This window comes from Ailuropoda melanoleuca, chromosome 4 (assembly GCF_002007445.2).
Source record: "Ailuropoda melanoleuca isolate Jingjing chromosome 4, ASM200744v2, whole genome shotgun sequence".
Lineage (NCBI taxonomy): Eukaryota > Metazoa > Chordata > Mammalia > Carnivora > Ursidae > Ailuropoda > Ailuropoda melanoleuca.
In genome coordinates, this window is record NC_048221.1 from 138,612,563 (window position 1) to 138,636,416 (window position 23,854).

General features: G+C 50.5%; 3 long non-coding RNA genes across 3 annotated transcripts; 2 read left to right on the forward strand and 1 right to left on the reverse strand.

Annotated features, from left to right (window-relative positions):
* The first annotated feature begins 5,613 nt into the window (after nt 1–5,613).
* Nucleotides 5,614–15,239, forward strand: LOC117802064. The gene is made up of 5 exons (XR_004625099.1): nt 5,614–5,741; nt 9,661–9,783; nt 9,969–10,058; nt 11,166–11,305; nt 15,131–15,239. It is a non-coding gene; the product is annotated as an uncharacterized LOC117802064 (long non-coding RNA).
* LOC117802063 lies at nt 13,225–17,153 on the reverse strand. The gene is made up of 3 exons (XR_004625098.1): nt 16,625–17,153; nt 15,713–15,881; nt 13,225–14,576 (listed from the first exon to the last, which is right to left on the reverse strand). It is a non-coding gene; the product is annotated as an uncharacterized LOC117802063 (long non-coding RNA).
* Nucleotides 17,154–18,619: 1,466 nt separating this feature from the next.
* Nucleotides 18,620–23,093, forward strand: LOC109490234. The gene is made up of 4 exons (XR_002143521.2): nt 18,620–18,901; nt 20,023–20,100; nt 20,474–20,540; nt 21,866–23,093. It is a non-coding gene; the product is annotated as an uncharacterized LOC109490234 (long non-coding RNA).
* The last annotated feature ends 761 nt before the right edge of the window (nt 23,094–23,854 follow it).

The window sequence follows — 23,854 nt, forward strand, 5'->3', positions numbered from 1 at the left end:
AGGGGCGCCTGGGTGGCACAGCGGTTAAGCGTCTGCCTTCGGCTCAGGGCATGATCCCGGCGTTATGGGATCGAGCCCCACGTCAGGCTCCTCCGCTATGAGCCTGCTTCTTCCTCTCCCACTCCCCCTGCTTGTGTTCCCTCTCTCGCTGGCTGTCTCTATCCCTGTCAAATAAATAAATAAAATCTTTAAAAAAAAAAAAAAGTTCAGAGTTGGGCGTGGGGAGATGCCAGCACCCAGCACCCAGAGAGTATAAAGCAGGAAGTTTCCATTGGCTGAAAGTGGGGTTTGATTTCTTGGGGAGACCCTCCTGGGGACTGTGGTTTCCAACTCTGGCAAGCTCCTTATGCTAAGCTCAGCTCCCACCGTTTGTGATATTCCATTAGGCTCCCATGATGACAGAGGAAGGTGAGCAATCGCAAGCCTCCCTCCTCCTCCACTCCTGGTCCACAGGCCTTGTTGAGGCTCTGGCTCGAGAATTCAACCCTGGATGTGGTCATTGTCCTAGGGAGGCCGGTGCACACAGTGGAAAAGTAGTAATGCCTAGGAGTTACTGAGCCCCTTTCTCGGAGCCTCGTCCTCAAGAGTCAACTAGAGCTATTATTCTAGAATGATGAGCATCTTTCACACAGAGCTGTTTCAGGAACAAGCCTGTCTCTCTACAATTGGCTATGTGACTTTAGGTCGATCCCAAACATTATGTTTTGAGTTTCTTACCTGGGACTCCAAAAGGTAGAGTGAGAAGAAGTCAAGTTAAGAAATGCAAAAATACTTTTTAAAAAAAGATTTTATTTATTTATTTGAGAAAGAGAGCACGAGCGGGAGGCAGGGAGAGGGAGAAGGAGACTCCTCTCTGAGCAGGGAGCCAAAGGCAGACCGAGCCACCCAGACGCCCCAGAAAAATACTTTCAGAAATTGGGGTGCCTGGATGGCTCAGTCAGTTGCGTGGCCAACTCTTGATTTCGGCTCAGATTGTGACCTCAGGGCTGGGGAGTCTGTTTGAGATTCTTTCCCTCTGCCCCTCCCCCTGCTTGCGCTCTCTCACCCTCTCTCTCTAAAAATGAATAAATAAATCTTAAAAAAATACTTAAAAAAGGTATTGATTTTTGTGTCCATTTCAGTTTTACTTTCAAAAATTGACTTGTTCCTATAAATAAACAGCTGTCTGTTCACTATGTGAACTGCTTCTCTTTTTTAGAAAAGATACTGATGTCCTTTGTGCTCTGAATTTATTGACCATCTGGAAGCTCTGGGAAGTGAAGCTTCCCTCTTGGAGTTCTCATTAGCCAGCAGGGGGGAGTTTATCAAGGAGTGCTAGGGACTGAAGGTTTGGGACCCCTGCAGTTCATGTGTTGAAGTCCTAACCCTCCATGAGATGGTATTTGGAGGTGGGGCCTTTGGGAGCTGATGAGGTGGTGAGGGTGGCACCCCCATGAACGGGGTTAGTACCTTTATAAAAAGAGGCACAATGAGGCGATCCCTGCTGCACCCTGTGAGGACAGGGCAAGGAAGTGGCGTCTGTCAGCCAGGATGATGGCCTTCACCGGCACCCGGCTACACTGCTGCCCTAATCGCTTCCAGCCCCTGAACTGCGGCCAACAGCTGTTCGGTTAGGCCGTCTTGTCTGCGGCGTCCGGTTACAGCAGCCGGGGCCGAGATGAAGAGCATGGCCTGTAATCATGAAAGCCGGTACCGAGGTCCTCGCCAGTCTGGCCCACTGCATGCGACGTAAATATTCACTTCATCCTGGGGTCCTGCTCGGGCACCTTTTGCTCCTGCCATCCCAGCAGTGCCATGGAGACCCACGAGTCTGCTCTGCTGACCACATTCCACGCGTGATGCTATTGCTCGCGCAAGGAACACGGGGCGTTCAGTCCAAGAACACTCACCGTGGCGGCAGCCGCAGCTAAGTTAAGTGAGATGAAGGAGAGACACCATCATTCCAGAACTGGAAGTGACACTGGCATGCAGCGATTAGGCCTAGACCTCAAGGGCCCTGCCTCAAATGGTTCTTTCCAGATCTCTTCCAGCTGGAAGTAATCGCCCTGTGGAAGCCCCTCAGTGCATTATCTGCTGGTCTCGGGGGCACTTAGCCCCATCTGCCTCCAGCGAGTTATTTCTGAACCTGCCTTATCTCACCGCTCCGACCGCTAGCGCCCCAAGGGCGCGGACTGTTGTAAACACCTGCTATCTCCCTGCGCGAGGGTTACTGGTTGGCTGAATCCGGTCCCGCGTTGCCTCAGACTCTGTCCCTGGATTTCGGGCTGAGCAGTTTCTGGCACCTGCGGGTGCCCTGGAGAGGGGGCAGCGTCTGCAGCCGGCCGCCACCTGGGGCACTGAGACCCCCCCTGGGGGGGTGCTGGGGGTCTGTTGGTTCCCTTCACGGCTCCTGCCATGCTCTGTCCTGCTTTGTGTTCGATGTCTTCCATCAGGTACACCTCTCTCGGCTCCCTCTTGTGCCGGCTGACGGCCCTTCTTCCATCCTCTTCTTTTCTTTAGCTCTTAGCGTTCCCCGCTCCTGGCACCACAGGCACGCCCAGACGTTCTCCTTCCTCCTGCAGGCCTTCAGCTCCCACCTGGAGCCAATGCCCCTCCAGCCTGCAGCTGTGGTTCTAGGCTTTTCTTAGATGTTGTTTCACATACACATGGCCGGTCGTCATCTGCTTCTCGCCAGAAGCTCCTGAACACTTATGTCTAAGGTATAAGCGGAGACTTAGCATCTCGCATCTCTGGCTGGACTTAGCAGTGCCACCTTCACCCAGCTGCCCGCGTGCTCATCCTGGACTCGCCTGTGTCCTCAGCCCCGTCCAGTGACCAGTGCTCTGATCCCCCGGCGCGGTCAGGTGGGCTCTGCTGTGTGATAGAAATCCCCGAGAGCTCCGTGGCTTACTACAGTAAACATGTGTTTCTTGCCCGCACGCAGTCTGACGTGGCTTGGGCCTGACTCCCAGCAGCTCTCCTCCAGGTGGCCCATCAGGGGTGGTTCCAGCTGAAGCTACGCCACCCAGAGCTCACGCCTTCTCAGATTGCTGCAGAAGGGCAAGAGCAGACCAGAGGATCCTTCGAGAAGCCTAGAAGAGGCTTATGTCACCTCTGCTCCATCCCACTGACCAGAACTCAGTCTCATGGCCCCCAGGCCACCTGCCTTGTGTGCTCTGGGGGAGGGAATGAGCTGGTGCCCCTGGCCTTGCCTCGGCGTGCCTCCCATCCCTCTGCCCTCAACTTCACGACTGTGGCCTTCGTCTCAGCCCCTGCCATCTCTACCTGGGCCTGTGGGGAGTGCCCAGACGTCTCTCCCTGCATGCGGTCCCTTTCCTTCTGATGGGCTTCCTCAGAGCTGCGGGAGCTTCTTTCTCTTTTGTGGACCCCACTACCTCCTGCTTAAAATCTTGCAGCGGTGGGACTCCCCTGCTCTGGGAGTTCGGTCCATTCTCTATTTGAGCAATGACCAGGAGGCCTCTGGGGGCTGGCCCCTCTCGGCCTCTCTGCTCTCATTTCCCACCACCCTCCTCAACTCCAGAGGCCACAAGCTCCTTGCATTTCCCCAAACGGTGTGGTAATTCTCGAGTCCCCCAATTTCACCTATGGGTGGTCTCTCTTCCAGAACATAACCCCAGACCTGCATGTCAGAGCCAGCTCACTACGACCGAGACAGAGGGTCTCTTCTCCAGGCTTCCAAAGCCCTTTATTAGAACACCCGTTGCATTTTCTTGGAATTGCTTCTCTGGGAGTCTGACTTGACCCTCCTACTGAAAGTGAGCCAGGGTTGTGTGCCAGTCACTGTGCTAAGAAGAGCTTTACATGTTTAACTCACTGGGTCCTCACAGCAGCCCTGTGAGAGAGGTACTACTGTGTGTTCTCTTTAAAAACATAATGGAGAAACTGAGGCACAGAGAGGTCAGGGAACTTGCCCAAACTCACACAGCTCGCAAGTGTTGGAGGCAGGTTGGCCTCTAGCCCATGTGTGTGGCCTCTGTCACCAACAGCGTCTGTGAGGCATCTTCTTCATGTCCGTCCCTCTGTCCACAGAGCACCGGTCATTAAAGTTCTGTCAGACACACGTGGGAGAGTTCCGTTTTCTGGTCTTCTTCAGCCTTCTCCTCTGCCTGCCTCCGCGTTTCCTCAGAAATCTCCCTAGCCTTCACTTCTTGCTCCGTTTCTGAGCTTAAGAGGTAAGAAAATAAACTCATGGGACTCTCACTGTATTTTGTTCAAACAAATGAATGATCTCGTCCTAAGAGTGGGCACCCATCCCCTTAGACAGTCGCTCTGGGGGTGTCTTCACTGCCTGGAGTATTCTGGATGGCTGCTTTGGGAACCGATTGCGGAGACAGCTTACCAGTCACACAGAAGGCCATTTCCATGACTTTATTATCACCATCTGCACAATACCAGCAACATCCCAGGGATTCTCCCGAATAGATGTTACTAATTAAACGTGCTTCACCCAACATGTCATTAATTTCAGTAAGTGTACAAAAGTGATGTACTTTAAAATTCCCATTCTCTAAATGGCTGCCTTCTCATGGGGAAGCCGAGAAGGGCACCGTATTAGTGTCCTGGGGGTGCCATAACAAAGACTAGCTGGTTTAAACCACAGAAATTTGTTTCTCATGGTTCTGGCGGCCAGAAGTCCAAGATCGAGGTGTTGGCAGGGCTGGCTCTCCTGAGGCCTCTCTCCTTGGCTTATAGATGGCCACCTTCTCTCTGTGTCTTTACTTGGTCTTCTCTATGTCTGTGTGTCCTAATCTCCTTTTAAGGATGCCAGTCCTATTGGATTAGGGCCCACCCATATGACCTAATTTTACCTTTGTTGCCTCTTCGAGAGACCCGTCTCCAAATACAGGTACATTCAGAGGTAATGGGGGTTAGGACTCAACCTATGAGTGTCAGGGTGACACAGGGCAGCCCACAACAGGCAACGACTGAAGCCCCTGCCACTCTCGGCTCTGTGACCAGCACCTCCGTGACCTTGGACCAGTCCCTGCCTCCCCGGTCTCAGTTTCCTTATCACCAACATGGGGGTTGGACTAGATCACCCTGGGTCTTTAGAGCTTCAAGGCTCTGTGATAACCAGTAACAGCATCATGTTGGGATGATACACTGCTTCTGGGCCACACAAGGGCTCTGGCATTCAAGGCCACCAATCCCTAGTGCGCTCTGGTTTCTCAATATTTGACAACAAACTTCATTATCTCTGTCGGCAAGCTAAGCATTTCTCCTGGGCTCTGAAAGCAACAGCAGCAGCATCTCAGCTGGAAACTTCCTCAGTGAAACGTTGTTTGGTCTTTTCCCGTCTGTTGAGTCCTGAGGTGGGAGCTCCTGGTCATGCACTGAAGGAAGGAAGATGTCTGGGGCCTTCGAAGCAGAACAAGGGCACTTTCTATTCAGGGGAACTCTATAGACATGCACTGTTAAAGATCAAAGCCAAAGCAAACCAACCGGTGAATGAAAAACAGTCAGCCGGGACAGCCAAACCCTTATTGTGGGCGCCGAGGCAGACCCACTCGATCGCAGCTGGCTTCGGCCAGCTGGAGCCCGTCCGTAACTTCCCTGGTCCCTGGAGTCGGCTGGGGTGGGCAGTGCTTCAAGAACAAGCCTGAAGCTTGCAGCCCATTCTTTAATGAGCGCTGACGTGGTAGACTTCGGTGGTGTGCACCGGCCCCGGTCCTGCCTCCCCGGGAGGTGGCCGTGTGGGGCCAGCTGGCCTCGTCAGCCGGGGCTGAAGGGAAGAGAAGCAGGTACTGGGGCTTTCTGAGCGGGACCGGGTTCTCCTACTGGGAGTGGGATCTTCGTCCTTCTCTTCACTTGAAGAAGCTGGTCTTCAAACCTGGCTTCCTCATATTTAGGCAAGGAGCCCAACTTTCCGGATTCTGTGTCCTCCGCCACGACACTGCAACCCAGAGACGCAGGAGAGTTGTTCTGAGGGACAAGTGCAATCCTTGAGCGTGCAGAGCCAGTGCCAGGACACGGCAGCTATCTGTTTATTTTTTGCGTGCCTCTGTTGATCTGGGGGGAGGTTGCGTGAGTCCGGATATTGGGGTGCAATTTCCCATGGGGAATGCTGTGTGTAGCTACCGCTGAGCTCAGCACAGTCTGGACACGGCACTTGGGGGGGGGCACACAGCCCATGACGGACGTTCTCCCTCCCGCCCCCTCCATCACATGGTGACGTCAGTGCCGCTCCTCTCCCTTTACTTGAGGGATACTGGAGAGACAGAGGTGAACGCCAGCCCTGTCCAAGGTCACGCAGGTAGCAAGAGGACATGGGAAGAGGCTGGCCTGGCTCCCTCCTGCTGCTCTGAGCTTCTGCAGCCCGGGGCCCAGGCTCCTTTCATGCTCGTAGCGCTCACGACGGTCCTGCAGAAATCCTGCCCGTGGCCCTGTGCCAGCTCATCCGTCGGACACAGGAGCCTTTCCGTGGCCTTCGCGGAAGCTCAGAGGGCTTCGGTTTACCTGAGCCTGTTAGCGTGTGACCCATACCCACTGGCTGCGCAGGGGTCTCAAGCTATGGCAAAAACGTGGCTTTATTGACGTTCTTCTTCTTTACCACGTGAGACCACGTTTGCATAATCTGCCAAAAAGAAACTTGTTAAAAACTGAGACTCACTGTTACCCAAGCAGCCCAAATTATTCGATGTTCTGGCATATTTTCAAAATGTGCAAAGGTCCAATATACTCCTGTTGTAGGAGATAGGAAAGTGACCCGGAGGTGTAAGATTTCCGTTTATGTGGAGTTGACCAAGGCACTGGGCCCAGGGGGTCTGCACGGACTTCTCCTCGTGCTGGTGCAGGTACCTGGTAGGTCTAAGGGCCTCGGATGGGCCTTCATGGGGGAGGAGCGGTAACTTCTTTCTCCGCAAACTTTTCTCTCTCTGTCGATTGCATACCAAAGCTATCATATCAGTAGGGAATTCTGTATGTGGTTTTGTCACGAGGAGAGGCAATCAGGGGGATTTGTCCCTTGATCTTCCCCAGAGAGGTGGATCCCTTCCCAGGACAAAGGGCAGGTAAACAGAAGCTCCAAAATGCATGTGACCTTGCAGTGCCCAGTTTACGGCTCCTGCTGGGGTGGTGACACACCTGGGAGGGGCATGGCAGAGTTAGTGGGATGGTGACCCCATCAGCATGAGAGAAGGGGGCACACTCGGATCCTGAAATGTTGGCAGGCTCAAGTTGCCGGTGGTACCCAGCCCAAGCCTGCGGGCTGAGAATGTCCCCTGAAATTGTTTGGGGGGGTGTCTACAACTTACAGGTGGCGGGGACGGAGAAGGTGGCTGGTGGTAGCATCGTCGAGTAGGGGAACACCGGCTTTGGATTCAGACCTATCTAGATCGGTTTCTCACTCCCAATCTACCTGGAAGACTGTAGACAAGTTACGCAGTCTCTCAGTGTTTCCCGGTGTCGAATGAAGTTGGTAACTCCGGCCTCGAAGGGACAGCGAGGGGATCTGATGAAATGGTGTCTGTAAAGTGCCCGGCCCATTGCAGAGGCCGCGCAGTGGTGTTCCTGCAGGGCGCCGAGGGGGTCAGGGCTGCTCGGCCACTCACTAGCCGGTGACCTCATGCTGGCCGGTGAACTTGCTCAGCCTTGGCCACTTTGTCTGGAAGATGGGGTAGCAAGACCAGCCTCACGGGGCTTTCTCGAGGCTGACATGCGGTTATGGATGTAGAAAACGACCAGCATAAAGCATGAAATGCCCGTGTCTGAAGGCGATTTCCAGGAACTCCGAGGCTGGGAGGCAGGGGCGGCGTTGGGAACCCTTTGGGCAGATGGGGAGGGCCAGGGAGGACCTAAGAGGTGACTATGGAGACAAGTGGCCTTTGGCTAAATGTCATCCCGAGCTGGCTCTGGCTCCTCCACGGGGGCACCCTCCTTCCCGCAAACGTCATTGCTGCCTTCTCCGTACCTGGCCCTGTGCTCCGAGTCGGAGACTAGTGACTTGTCTCGGGCTGATGTGGACAGTTTAACCCAATCCAGGGGACAGCAGGGTGGACTCCTGGTTCCTGTCCATCCGTCCAGCTCTGTGCTTAGTCGGCTTAGCCATTTCCTTCAGGTAAGGACACTCTGTCCCCTCGCCTGACGCCAGCACATGTCCCGAACCTTGGCCCCTGGCACTCACTGGCCTTCCTGCTGTGTTCCAGCCCCCGTGGTGACTCCTCCTGGGGCTCTTCTTGCCTTGCCTTGCCTTGGGTTCCAGTGTCCCTATTCGCCGCTGCTGAGGGCCAGTCCAGCTTGACCCTCTGCCGTAGCCCTTGTGTCTCGCTCTTTGGGGGCTTTTCCTGCAACCTCCCGCCCTAACAGCCTCTACTGATCATCTCCACTGCTGTCCACTCTCGGGGCTGTGCTACTCGGAGATGCTTTGGGAGGGTGTGATTACTCTCAGTCAATCAAGACACTGATATTGTGTCTTTCAAAAGGGCCCCGGAGTGGCAGAGCTTCCTGGCTGGTGTCCTCAGGGCTCCTGGCAGCAGCCCCCTTCGTGTGCCCCAGCACTTGGAGTCACAGGGCTAATAGTTGGAGGATCGGGATGGAAGCCCTGTCCTCCTGGCTTTGCTGTCTGGCTGCTCCCTGCCCTGGACGGCCCCCCCTCCCCCGAGCGCCTCCCACTGCAACTCTCCACCCGCTCCCCAGCCCCAGGCCCCTAGACCCATGAGGCATCTCCTGTGAGCACACCGAGATAAAGTGGGGCCTGGTCCATGGCCCACCGTGCCTCAGTTTTCCTCCAGAGTTGTATAACGCTGTGGGAGAACCCGCGTGGAGTGAGTGGTTCTTGGCTGGCGGTCAGATGAGTTTAAGAATGACGGCATTTTTCTTTACAAGAAATAAAGGAAAAGACTGTCTTGCTAAATCAACAAAGCTGCTTATATTGCTGTTCATTTGGCCAGGCAACTCCTCATTGACTTGTGATGGGTGTTGGCTCTGCCAAACCCATTTTTCACTGCCATCGAGACAATTTATCGTTGCAAGTGTTCAGCACATCCAAGGCCAGGTTGAGGAGCTCACCATCAGCAGGCGGGGAGGGCGGAGGAGATTAGGACAGAAGGGACCTTGGGAGTCTCAGACCCCAGCCTTTTTACAGATTTGCAGACCCCAGCACTTTTTACGGAGTGCGCTGAGGCCCCAGCCCCGGGCAAAGAGACTTGCCAGGGCTCCCCGTTGATGCTGTCTGGGACAGGACAGGAACTACCGGCCAAAGGATTCGGCCCATTGGTGGACACCCCCCCAATGTCCTTTATGAACGATTCTTACGCAAGATGTAGTCGCTGGTGGCCCCTCCTCAGGATACATGGAAGGTCTCACGGGAGAGGATCCCACCGTAGCATCTGCCAGGACGGAGGAGGAACGTGGGGAGCCTCTGCCGCGGCCAGCTCGCTAACCCGGACATCTGCAACGGGGAATTCCCCTCTTAAACAAACAAACAAAACCAAGAAAGATTGGCTTTGAACCTTACGGGGCATCTTTAGGGCATTGCTCATCACAGTGCTGGGGGGGAAGTGGTATTCAGTATTCTGTTTGTGAGCAACACAGAATTTAAGCGTCTGGCTCCTCGAGGGAAATGTAAGCTAGAATTTGGTATCGCTCAGTCCCTCCTACCTGGTTTCACCTGCTCTTGGTGTCCCTGAACCAATGGCCCAGCTGGTTGATCTGTTCATACAGGAAGGACTTTCATGGGAACGAGGGGAGACTCATTCCACCTGCTGCTTCAGAGCAGAAGACTCCAACCTCCACGGGAAGTCACAGCAAGTCACTTTCGGCCCAGCACAAGAGTCCCGTCAGTTGGTCAGTTAGCACGGCCCTGGAGCTGGGAAGGCCGCCTGCGGGGAGCTGGGTGGGGCTCCTTCCACACTGGGTGTCGCCACAGGGATGGCAGGACCATCTTCCCCGGGGGGACTTTGGGACCACGGTTGCTGTCGGGGGTGGCAGGCCGGACCTGACAGATGACTTACATGCCCCCTCTGTCTCAGATGCTGGCTGTCCCCGCTGTCCTCTCTGTGGTTGGGTTACCGAAGCCCACGTCACTCCTGGAGTCAGTTCTGGGTTAAACTGAAGAGAAGGTAAGGACCCTGCACGTCGGGGCACAGTCCGTCTTGTTCACGGTGGCATCTGTGGCAGCCTGTGTACACAGCGCGGCCACCTAAACGTGACGCTGTGCCAGGACAGGCTGTGAGTGGAGGTTTCAGAGCCCGAACTGAGCCAAGAGCGAAGGGGGAGCTTTAGGCTGTCTCAGGGTTGGTTATCCGCTCGCAGCCCAGGTCAGCCACTGAGGAAAGCCGCCCTGCACCTTCCCTTGTATGGTAGGCAGCGGTCTGTGGCTCGGGGCAGGAGAGAGAGGACAGCGTGTGGCCGGTCCCGGCCGGGGCTCAAGAGCAGCAGTTGGGGCTGCTGTACCGTGCTCCCAACAATTGCTCTGCTCAAGAGTGTAGGTTTATGATTAAAAAAAGAATTCAGATTTGGCAATTCCCGCTTGACTCTATATCCCAATCTTTGATTCGTTTAGAGTATTTAAACCTAGGGGCGCCTAGGTGGCACAGCGGTTAAGCGTCTGCCTTCGGCTCAGGGCGTGATTATGGGATCGAGCCCCACATCAGGCTCCTCCGCTATGAGCCTGCTTCTTCCTCTCCCACTCCCCCTGCTTGTGTTACCTCTCTCGCTGGCTGTCTCTATCTCTGTCGAATAAATAAATAAAATCTTTAAAAAAAAATAAAAAATAAACCTAGTAGTTGTCCCATTTTCCTTAAGCCAATGTGATTTTTCCTCCCAAATCACCAACAGATCAGAAATCTCTGTGCGAACGTTGCCTTGTATTCTTAACTCAAGGAGAGAACGTTCTGCTCACTGTCTGCTGACAGCATCTTCACGCTTCCTTGTGGTTGTCAGCGGGAAATTCAAAAGTATGAGGGTATAGTCTTTGCATCTGCTCTCTGGGGTTAAGATGACCTGTAAATAATGATTCATTCCACTGCATTCATATTATATATATATAGTTAAGAGGTAATTCACACATCTTAAAATCCACTCCTTTAAAGTGTCTAACACAGTGGTGTTGAGTATATTCATAAAATTGTGCAGTCATCATTACTATCCAATTCCAGAACATTTCCGACATCCTCAATAGAAATCTCATACCTATAAGCAGTCACTCTTCATTCTCTTCCCACCAGGCCCTGGCATCCTGGCAACTAACCTAGTTTCTGGCTGTGGATTTGCTCTATTTCCTAGAAGAAAATCATGCACTATATGGACTTTTGTGTCTAGTTTCTTTCACTATGGACGTACCACCTTCTATGTGTCCGTCCATCAGGTGAGTTGCTTCTATTTTTTGACTATTATGAATCCATTGCTATAAACATTCCTGTATAGGTTTTTGTGTGGACGTATGTTTTCAGTTCTCCTGGGTAGGAATCTTGCCGGAGAATTGATGGGTCATACGCTAATGATGTTTAACTTTTTGAGGAAATGCCCAACTGGTTTCCAAAGTGGCTGCACCCTGTTACATTCCCATGAGCAACATGTGAGGGCTCCAGTCTCTCCTCATCCTTCTCAACGCTTTCTCTTGTCCATCTTTTTGGTTCGAGGATCCTGGTGGGTGTGAAGGGGTATCTCATTGTGATTCTTCTTTTTTACATCTTTTAAAAAATTAAAAAAAATTTTTTATTTAAATTCAGTTTAGTTAACATATAGTGTATTATTAGTTCAGGGGTAAAATTTAGTGATTCATCAGCTGCATATAACACCCAGTGCTCATTGTATCAAGTGCCCTCCTCGATGCCCATCCCCCCACCATCTCCCTGATGATTAATGCTATTGAGCATCTTTTCATGCGCATATTGAACTTTGGTACGTTTTCTTTGGAGACATGTCTGTTCCGGTCCTCAGCCAAGTCCCTCCCACCAAGTCATTTTTGAATTGTAAGTGTTCTTCGATATATTGTGGTACTATATTCTTGTCAGATGCATGATCTGCAAATATCTTCTCCTGGTCCATGGGTTCCCTTTTCATGTTCTTGTTGGTGTCCTTTGTCACACAAGTTTTTAGTTTTGATGAAGTACAGTTTACCTATTTTTAATTTTTTTTTTGCTTGTTTGCACTCTTGCTGTCACATGTGAGAAATCACTGCCGGATACAAGGTCATGGAGACGTATAGCTATGTTTTCTTCTAAGAGATTTAAAGTTTTAGCTCTTAACTCTAAGACATTTTTATGCTTAAATTATTAGGCTCAGCTGTGAGAACACTTCTTCCATTTTCAATTTTATTATATAAAAGAAAAAAGTTAAGAAATTAAAATTAAAGACAAAATATATAATTTTACAAAAGAGGAATCAGACTTTAAGATCAATTTTGCAATTTGCTTTATTCATCTAATATATCTGAAACATTTCTCTATGTCACAGTTTTGATTAGAGACACAATGTTCCATGGTTTGGGTACCTATGATTTTTTATTTTGAGAGAGAAAGAGAGAGTGCATGAGCAACGGGAGGGACAGAAGGAGAGGGAGAGAGAGAATCTCAAGCAGACTCCCTGCTGAGCACGGAGCCCAACACTAAGCAGGATCTCATAACCCTGAGATCATGATCTGAGCCAAAATCAAGAGTCAGATGCTCAACTGACTGAGCCCCCCAGGTGCCCCTGGAAACATGTGATTTGTTTTATTCTTTATTATTGGTTATTTGGATTATTCTCATCTAAAAAACCAGAAGTAGTACAGCAATGAATGTGTGATAATTTCTTTAGAATAAATTCTCAGAAATAATTTTTAAAGAGTAAAGTCCTATTTCCAGCGTCCTAATGGAGCAAGTATAACAGTGGTTCCCTGACAGAGAATATTCTGGAATAAAATGCAGGACAGTTAATCAGGTAAAAAGAAAATGAACTTGATACTGCTTTCATTTTGGGAAAGTGCCTTCTTGACCTTGTCCAACAGTCACATATTTTCTGTAGGTTTTCATACAATAATACCAAGAACGTTTTCTTTGTTACTAGAGTTATAATTTTAATCACTGTATAATATTCCATTGATTTGATGTGACGTAATTTACTTATGATGTCTGGATGTTGAATACTTCAGTTGTGTTCAACATTTAACATATAGAAAACGCCGCAGTGAACATATTTTTTAAAAGATTTTGTTTATTTTTGTGAGAGGGAGAGAGGGAGTGAGAGAGACCATGAGAGGGGTGGGGGGCAGAGGGAGAAGCAGACCCCTGCTGTGGAGGAAGCCCTATGAGGGATTTGATCCCAGGATCCTGGGATCATGCCCTGAGCCAAAGGCAGATGCTTAACCAACTGAGCCACCCAGGCGCCCCTAGAGGAGATGTATTTGTGCATATAGCATTTTTGTTCTTCTGAATTGTTTCCTTAGGGCAGGTTCCCAGCAGATTGATTTCTGGGTCAAATGTTTAAAACATTTTGAGGGTATACATATGGTTCCATTGCTTCTGGAAAGGGTTGTAACAATTTGCTCTGCCTTCAAGTGTGTGAAGATCCAGTCCAGGCAAGCACACTTCCACTCCCACAAATCTTTTAAAATGTTTCCTCAAAGAGTCCAGGTGAATGGTTCTTGAGTCGGGGGAGGGTAAAGATACCTTCTATTTTATTGCTACTTTTAATTTTTAAATATAAATTGAAGAATGATTCTTTGTTCTCCATGTGGACTGCATATTTCTCATGCATCCATTTCTTCTCAGAGAGTGAAGTTTCAAAAATTATCTTTAATAAAACAGAATAATGAGGCTATACTATATTAGAAGGACTGATGCTCACGGTCTCTGAATTGTGAAATGTTTAAAGAGCACAGAGAGACGTGACATAGTTTCCAAGTTCAAAAAAAGTCATCCTATTTTTTTCCCATGCATGTTCTTCCAGAGATGAAGTTTCTCCTCATTTTATTGTTCTGTAACCATAAATTTGCAACCAGCCCACAGCCTCCCAACCCCAATGTCTATAGATGGCCAACAGTCACTGCAAATGCGGGTCTCTGGGGATTTCTGAGTGTGACAAGTGTGTCCAGTTTCTCAGTTATCGTGGTAAATTCCTTCAGCTGCCTGGGTTCTCATCCCTGAGGGAAGTGGATTCACCTAGTACATGATGTGCCCATCTCAGCCACGATGGGGGGACTCAACACCCAAGACCTTTGATGAGAATCCACTGCTGTCCTGAGAGCTCTTGGGGTCTAGAATGTTCTGTCAGTCATTTCCAATTAAGCCGGGCTTGGGGCAGGTTTGGTGCTCCAAACCTCAGAATCAGGAAACCTGCTCTCCTGTGGTCACCGTGGGACCCTCCCACCAAGTCAGGGTGCTTTGGCCACGAGAAGGTTTGCTGGGTTGGGAGGAGAAGGAGGAGTCCCGCTCCTGGGGGAACTTTGTAAGAAAGGAAGAGGCTTTCTTGGAAAGTTAATAACAGCGAGGGGCAGCCTCCGCTGGAAGCCGGTGAGAAGAACCAGCATGGGTTTGGCCCCTGATGTTGCTTCCTTTGGTTGTTCAAAGAGCCCAGATCCTCGGCCTCTGTTTGGAGGCATGGGTAGAGGGTGGTCCCAGCCCCAGGAGTTTGGATTCTGATCAGCTCCTGCAGACCTGATTGAGGAAGAAAGGTTTTCACCTGGAAACACAGAAGGTAGCCCTGCCCCTGGGATTGGTCCCCATGAGAGTGGCATCTGCCTGGGAGATAGCAGGGAGATAGCAGGTTTCCGGGCCAGAAAGGTTTCCTCCTTTCCAGGGTTCCTCCTCTCTCTCATCCTGCCTCCCACGTGGGCACCTGCGTCTGTCTGAGTCCAGGCCCTCCCTGCTGCTCCGCATGGACTTGCACTCTGGCTTCCCCAACGTGGTCTGCCTCGGGAGCACTCGCAGCCCAGTGCCAGACTCTCTGACCCCGGCCCCCCACACTGCGGAGGCGGGAAATGGGGTCCTTTCTGGTTCTTCCTCCGGAGTGGAAAGAACAATATATGTTTTCCTGCAAACCAGCTCACCTGTGTGCAGGGGATGCCTCTGTGGATTCTCCTTACCCACAGTGGTGGGAGCAGGGACCCAGAGCCTGAGATGGGCTCCCGGGAAGGCTGCCAGGAGGAGGCAGACACAACATTGCGGGGAGAGTTGACTTGTCTCTAGAGTGGCACCCTCATATCTTGCAGATGGCACCATGGCCCTGGCTGTCTCCCAAATTGGAGACGACTGAAGCCCCACATCCTGCCGCTGACCCTGTCCTGGATATGTCTGTCTGGCGACACCTCTGCCTGCCCCTCTCGTTCTGCTCCCACCCCCGGGTTCAGGCCTTCGTCGGATATTGTAAAGGGATCCCCTGCTCAATGAAAGATGTACATTAGTACTTTTCTTGTTAACTGAAAGAAATCAGAAGAGCAGCGAGAGTGGCCCCACCAAGCGCCTTCCCCAGGACCCACACTCGGCGTCTCAGCGTCTAGCCTCCAGAGCTTGGATCTGTGTCTGTGAGCATCTGTGATTTATCTTGATTTATTTTGTGCATCTGTTTGCAAGATGTGTTCTAAGGTATCAGAAAAGCCTAAGAGAGGTGATTTTTGGGGTCTGGGAACGCTCAACAATTTTTCCATATCAGTTAATGGTAATCACTTCTTTGCTTTATGCCATTTTGGCTTATGAACGTTTTCATAGGAGCGCTCTACTTTCGGATAGCAGGGCAAAGCTGTATCTCCACTGTGTTTTGTGTATTGTATGCTGGTCTTACATAGTCTACCCACCGTGTATCGTAGGTTCACGGGATGTTGTATATCCACGGTACGTTGTGCACTGAGCTGCCTCGCCTGCTGGCTGCTCCTCCAGGTCCTTAAGCTCCTCGACGTGTTGGCTGTCTCACGCCCCAGGCTCACCAGGGCTGCTTTCTCTGCCAGGAGCTGCTGCAGGTCCTTTCTGGAAATGGGGACTAGTGATTACACAGCACGTGGTGGTCACAGAGTGCCTTGGTGGACGCGAGCCCATTCTCCTGACCGTTGTCCGAGGGAAGTCTGGTTTGTGTCCAAGGTGACCTGACTGCGTGGACCAACTGGAACAGGGTCCCACAGCTCTGGTGAGGCGGGCTGGGGTCTGACCCACTCTTCCGCGGCCAGAGCCAAAGGACTGCATGCCCTTGGGAGTCACTGATAGGTCTGAGTTCTTGCCCCTGACTAGGGAATCAGATTTGTCTCTGTGCCCCTCACTGCTCTGCTAATTGTGCTTGGTCTTCATGGGCCTGTGGTCGGCTAATGGGACTTTGCTCTGACCTTGATTCTCCGTGTGGTTTATCTCAGTTGATTCTCGCTTTGGCTCTGCTGTTCTCAGGCTGGGGGATCCCTGATGGTCCTCTCCAGGCCTTGGCAATCTGCCAACGTGCTAGGACACAGGGGCCATTTCTCTGACCCCCCTGTCCTGCTGTGCAGTGATCCCCCACTTGGAGATGGACGCCCCAACCCCTCCACCTGCGCCTCCCTTCAACGCATCACACACACAACAGTTGTCAAGCGCACATCACACACTCTTCATGCACGCGATTGTTCATAGTGTCCCACACACATGCTTACACACTCGCCGCACACGTGCTCATGTGTGGCCACACATCATGTGATGCACCAGGGCTCGTGTGCACATGGTCCACACTTCCACACACGCTCTCTTACCTTCTGGTCGCAAATTGGCCCAGGACGCGAGGGGTCCCCCACCTGCTCCAAGGGCAGCCTCTGCAACCCGGGTCCAGAGTCAGCCCCTCCGCACCCTCTTCTCCATGGCCCAGGGGTCCCAAGTGCCAGCTGTGTCTCAAGTAGTCAGACAGTTTCCCTAGGAGACTGATAACCGCGTGCCAAGACATCCGTGTCTTCTGGGTGAGGGAGATAAGGAGAGAAGGAGGGAGGAGTGTGGGCGGCACTTGGGTGATGCTGATGGCAGGGCCTGAGGTTCCCTTGAGCAAATTTAACACTTAGTCTCGTATTTGGGCGAATGTCCTCCACCCCCTCACGCCTCCTCTGGTTAATCAGAAGCGTTTAATTTCCTTTTCCTTATCGAATATTGCAATTTCTGGACACATGAGTGCATGTAGTTTGACCAGGGTGTTAGTGTGTGTCCATCTCGGAGTGTGTGTCTCTGGGTGAGGTGTATGTGTCTGCCTGTGTGCATTTGTCTGTGTGCGTGTTTGGCCTTGTGCCAGCATTATTTGGGCGATTCTAGGGTGTAGGGCGCCTAATGAAAAAGTTCCTGGGGAACACTGTGGAATACCTCTGAGTTCTGGAGTCATGGTGTGAAAGGTTTACCCCTTTCTTGAGGCTCGTACTTCACAGTTCTGACTTGATCTGTGATGATCTGGAATTGGCCATCGGCCCTAGAATGTGGTTGAGGGCGACTGTCGTATCCCTCTCTGTCCCCCTCCCCGTCCCTCCTCTCCCCCCACTGTGAGGAGTCTGGGGGCTGCAGTGGGAGCTCCTGCCGAGCTAGGGGGTGAGTCATGCTGAAGACTTGGCCTGGAGAAGAGACAAAGGGCCAGTCCCCAGGGAGGAGGCTGGAGCGGGTCTGCAAGTGGGGCATGGAGCCAGGCATCTGGGCTGCAGCCCCCTGCACAGGGACTGTTCAAGGAGCCAGGAGCACGAGGCGGGGCTCTGCGCAGCCCTGGGGCGGAGCGGGGAGGAGCGGTAAGTGGGTCAGTGGGTGTCCGGCGGCGGCGTCACTGCCAGACTGCTGTCCACACCACAGCAGAGGGCCGGACAGAGCCTCTCCCGGGGAAAATCCAGCCCAGGAGCAGGCGCCGGGAGAGGCCGCAGAGTCAGCTTGGCCCTCCCAACCTGAGCTATGTGCTGCTGCTCCCTACAGCGTGCTGGAGAAAAGGGCACTTGGAAACCACTTGTCCTGGAAAGGATGGAATTAGCCTCGAGTCCTCTCGAATTGGCTTGCTGGCCGAATGACTCATCCAGAGCAGATATGGGTGAGGAGAGAAGGGACGCATGCAAGGGGAAGTTTCTGATGTCAGGGGTGAGCTTTCCTCAAGTAGGACCACGCTTACCAACCCAAGTTTGTAACCCGGTGGGAGCACGTATGGCATAGTGTCTTGGAAGGCAGAGTGCTGACCATGTTGTAAGGGACTCTGGTGACCAGTTCTGGAGCTGGTGGTGGTGTTGCCTCGAGTGTGACAAGCCAGCATAGCAGGAACTCATTCTTAGGCCCCGGGCCGTCTGATGACAGCTGATGGCTCCATGACTCACACCCTTTATGCTTTCTGCTCATTTTCATATTAGTACCTACATGTCCTTCCAAGGCAAACACATTTGTTATGAAGAGAAAAAACAAACCACTTGTTATTTACTATTTAATGTTCTTTCTTGTATGTGAAAACTCAGTGTGCATATGGACAAGAATCATTTGAATAAAGAGAAACGTTAATTTTTATTAAGGAATGGGCTGCAGGGCAACTTTAGTCTTGGATGCTTATTTTATCCTTTTATTGTACTGTTTTTTCAATAAGATAACATCATGAAAAATAAAGATTTATTTTTATGGTGTGTTTTTTCAAGGGTTTTCACTGGACGGAGGAAGAGTTTTCATCAGGTACAGTTATACAGAAAGGGAGAAGCCCACATTATAGCTTGGACTATAAATGACATCTTTTGAAACCTTAAAAAGGGGAAAAAGCCATCACAAAATACTTTGGTTTGTAGATCCACTTTTGGCCCGTCTCTGACCCTTGTTTGCAGGACAGCGTCTTCTTGCTGTGAACAAACATGGCCTCCGAGTCTTGACACTTCCGAGCTCCTGGCTCAGCTGAGGTGTTCTTCTGTGAGGAAAAGGCGTTAAGGGTGCTTTGGAAAGAGCCGTGGGGCTCTCTGCCCTGCTGCAGAGGAGGGGCTGGCCCAGCTTGGCACCCCACTCCATCTGGCCTTGTCCAAGGACCCAGCCCGCTTGGAAGCCACCCGGTGAGTGCCGCCTACCAGACACGTGTCCTCGGAGCTGGCTGGACACAGAAGCGTGGACACATTCTGCTCAAGGCAGGAACCTGCCCCTAAAGTCATAGCCACATCGTTATTTATTGAAAAGGAAAGGGAAATTTATTATCTCCTCCAAATACGCGGCTATGGCCATTTTTGGTCAAGTGTGCCATGACCTGGGGTCAAGCTTTCCCTGGGGTGGGGTAGGAGGGCAGGTGGAAGTGGGCATTGAGGAGGAAAGGAGAAAGATATCGAGACTGCTCTCTTTTTTTAAGGTGGTGCATCAGTCAGGATTTACCGTGGACGAGAGCCAGCGCTTGAATGGATAGGAGCGAACTTTACTGAGGGAGGGATGTGTGTGTGCATTGGTGTTTGCACGTGTGTGAGACACACACACAGCCTATGGCTTCCTCTTCTAAGGACTTTTAATCTACTTTTAGAATGGGGGCAGCCACTGATGGCTCAAAGAAGAGATAAAAAGGAAGGAGGTGATACATAATAGTTTATTAGTTTGCTAGCACTGCCGTAACGGCATACTACGGGCTGGGGGCTTAAACACGGAAATGTATTGTCTCACACTTGTGGGGGCTGGAAGTCCATGATCAAGGTGTCACCAGGGTTGGTCTCTCCTGTGGCCTCTCTCCTTGTCTTGTGGATGGCCACCTTCTCTCTGTGTCCTCACGTGGTCTGTGCGAATCTGTGTCCTAATTTCCTCTTACTGTAAGGACACCAGTCGTATTGGATTAGGGCCCACTCTGATGACCTCATTTTATCTAAATTACCTCTTGAAAGGTTCTCTCTCCAAATACAGTCACATTCTGAGGGAGTGGGGATTAGGAATTTGGGAGGGACACAGTTCAGCCCATACAGTTGTTTGAAACCTCTAACATAGAATAATGGACATACAGCATCTAGCATAGATGAGATGTCAATGGGTTTTGTTTCCATTTCTCCACTCTGTGCCTTCTGCAGCATCTTGGGATAAATTCTCAGTGTGGGGCAAGTCTCGATGGACCATAGGCTCTGCAGTGGTTTGGGATTTCCTTCCTCTGACCTTCCAATAATTCTCCTAGAATTCTCATAGAATTTTTGCTTTTTTCCTCCTTCAGCAGGGCCTGGGTGGTGGACCATCATGGATTTTTACTGGGCCTTTAGAGCCCTGTGCATATTTCGGACACCTGCACAAGGTGAGGAGGACCAGGGATCATTGAGAAGGCTGTGGAAGGGAAGCTGAGTGGCTGCCGTAGGCTGAAGTCATTCAGAGGCAAAGCCCAGAAGAGAACGCAGGTCTCTTATCACAGCTCCTGAATCCAGCAGTGCCTGTCCCTTCTGAGAACCATCAATCCCACCTTGCTGGCACCTGATAAGCAGGGAGGCCACTCAGGCATGTGGATGAAGAGAGGCTGTCGCTCAGGATTCAGCCAAGAGCCCTCTCCTCCAGGCTCTGTTCCTGTTACATTCTGCTCCACACCCGACCCTTTCCATGGACTCTCAGCATCTAATGACGGTCTTTTTTGTATGTGTCTGTCTGTCTGATAACTGGTTATCTGTCTGCCTCAGGGCCTCCACGATGGGAAATTTGCACATTGCAGCACTTGCCCAACTGAGTATGACAGCCCCAGACTTGGTACGTATTGTCTATCAGACTGTAACACCCCGAATGCAGGAAAAGAGCTGGGATTCAGCTTTCTGTGGGCGATTCCTAGCATGTTGCTAGGCATAAAGAAAGCTTTCTATATGCTTGTTGAATATGTGAATAAATGAATTTCAGCATGGAATTGTGGATGTGGATGAAACCTAATGCTCCTTTCTTCCGACAAGTGCAGGGATCTCTGCAATGTCCCTTACTGCCTCTTCTTGAATACGGTCAGGGATGAGGCACCCACATACCAAGTAACAATTTCCTTACTGGGAAAAATGGGCACTTAGAAACAATTTCTTTTTTTTTTTTTTAAGATTATTTATTTATTTATTTATTCAACAGAGATAGAGACAGCCAATGAGAGAGGGAACACAAGCAGGGGGAGTGGGAGAGGAAGAAGCAGGCTCATTGCAGAAGAGCCCGATGTGGGGCTCGATCCCGCAATGCCGGGATCACGCCCTGAGCCGAAGGCAGACGCCCAACTGCTGTGCCACCCAGGCGCCCCGAAACAATTTCTTTTTTTAAAGATTTATTTACCCATTGAGAGAGAGAGAGAGAATAAGACCAAGGGGGAAAGGCAGAGGGAGAAGAGAATCTTAAGCAGACTCTGAGCTGAGCATGGAGCCCAATGCAGGGCTCGATCCCATGACCCCGGGACCATGACCCCAGCAGAAACCAAGAGTTGGATGCCCAACCCTCTGCACCACCACCCGGGCGCCCCTTTAAACAATTTTTTTTTAAAGATTTTATTTATTTATTCGACAGAGATAGAGACAGCCAGCGAGAGAGGGAACACAAGCAGGGGGAGTGGGAGAGGAAGAAGCAGGCTCATAGCAGAGGAGCCTGATGTGGGGCTCGATCCCACAACGCTGGGATCACGCCGTGAGCCGAAGGCAGACGCTTAACCGCTGTGCCACCCAGGTGCCCCTAAACAATTTTTTTAATAGCTGATGAACTCTGGTTCCTTTTCTTTTATCCCGTGCTCTTAGTTCTGGGCGGGACTTTGGAGGTCTCTCATCCAGGGTTTTATAAAAGAAAGAGAGAAAGTGCCTTCCAAGGCGGGGCAGTGGGGTGGAGTTGTCAGAGATCTTTGGAAAACCCAAAGCACTATTACATATTTTGAAATTTGGAAAATGAGAGAAAACCCTATTAATGTAAAAACTATTAACAATAAAGGGATGAGAAACTATGAGGGGAGGAATGAGGTGGGGGGAGGAGGTGGTGATCAGGCATGAGGTGGAAACAGATTTCTCAAAGTTTACCTGGTTATATTGTTTTGAGATTCCAACCACATGAATGTTATCATCCAGGTGGAATGAAGATTACAATGTGAAAAGGACAAGCAGGACAAACAAAACAAAAGAAGACAAATCCTACACTGTTGGGAGGAGAAGACACAATGATTCCAAAGGCCTCCCCCACCCAATGTCTTCTGCTCGCCGAAACGGGGTGCCTATGATGAAGGGTAGCGGACACTTGCGTAACTGGCCCCTCTCTCTTGGGGAAGGACGGGAAGCCCAGAGAGGTGGTGTTCCGTCCAGTTACCAGACAACTCGATGCCATTTCTTCTCTTTTCAGATGTCCCGTGTGCAGAGGGGTTTAGTAGAAAACGTTTTGGCCTGAAAATGAAGGTGGGGTTGTTTGTGGACCCCTCCGTTCGAGTTCTCGTGAGTTATTAGCTTGGAGCGGACATCAGGATAGGTGTCTGCTCCTCGGCTATGAGAGAAACAGTGGAAAGTTGCACTTCTCCACTTCTGTCAACCTAGTCGTACTTCACCAAATGAACAGCCAGTAACTTGGGAATATGTGAAAAGACGCTCCTCTTCACCGATTTATGTTGGCCAGGACGAGCCAGCTTGGCCATCCATCTGCAGGACTGACAAGACTGTGAAGAAATACGGTTCTCAAACACTCGTGGTCGTGGTCCCCAGACTTGTGTAAATTGGTCCAGATTTAACTTTCTTTGGTGGCGATTTTACGTTCAATATCCATATCATAAGTGAGTATATTTTGAGGCTTCCATTTCTAATTCTGGAGATTTATCCTGCAAATAGACTCTGGCAATGCGAGCAAAGGTGGGTGAGCAAGGTTGCTCACTTACAGCAAGATTCGTAATGTGATAAACTAGAAGCTTGGTAGGTAAATTATGATACATCATATAACGGAATATTATACTGCCCTCAAAATGAGTAAGGCACATTTTGTGTGGAAAATAGGACATGGTACATGATCTGATTTGAACAAAAAGACAAAAACTCGTGATGATGATAGACATTTATTCTTTGCAAAGAGGTATTTATATGTGTTTGTGTAGATGAAAAATTTCTGGGTGGATGTATAGAAGACTATAGACAGTGGTTACATCTGGAGAGTGTGGGGCTCTATGAAATGGTGGGAAGTTTCCCGGAGATTGTATAAGCTGCTGTAGTGACCAAATTTGTTCACTATGGGCACATGAGATTTTCGTTTTAAAAAGGCAGCCCCGGGGGCCTGGGTGGCTCAGTCAGTTAAGCATCTGCTTTCGGCTCAGGTCATGATCCCTGAGTCCTTGGGACCCAGCCCTGAGTCAAGCTCCCTGCTCCATGGGAGTCGGCTTCTCCCTCTCCCTCTCCCTCTACCCCTTCCCCTTGCTTGTGCTCTCTCTCTCAAATAAACAAATGAAATCTTAAAAAAAAAAAAAAAAAGGCAGCCCCTCCTGCCAACAAAAATCTAAGCCCTCATAGGCCCTTGTGAAAATCAGATTGGATATCTCAGTTCTCAATTCCATAAACTTTTATATGCACTGATAATGTTCCAGCCGCTGGCTAATGTATGTAAAAATTGCTTCACAAACTGTTAACCACCGTAAAAACTGAGAGCAAACGATTTATTTCTGATAGTTCAGCTAATTAACCAAATATTTATAAGAACCAGCTTCCATTTATAAGAAGGAACCTTCCAGAACATCAAGACTCATTGCAAATAAGCAGTCATGGTTATTTTATTAAGTGCTAGATTTTAACAATACAGAATTACAATGTTCAAAAGTACACACATCACAATGCCGTCCAAATCCTTCCAGAAAGCCAGAAAGCAGCATGAAGATACTTTAGGAGCTGGGGGAGATGGTACCTGTCACAAGGCCTGTGATGGGAGGGAGGCAAGGGAGAGGGGCTACGGGGCCTCCATCTGAAGAGCACAGGACAGGCATCCTTTCTCAGGGGAGCCATCCTACCACTTTCATCCTTTGACTCATCCGTGCTATGACCTCTCGGCAAGCAGATGTTTAAAGATGTTGTAAGTGTTCTGTTATTCCATTA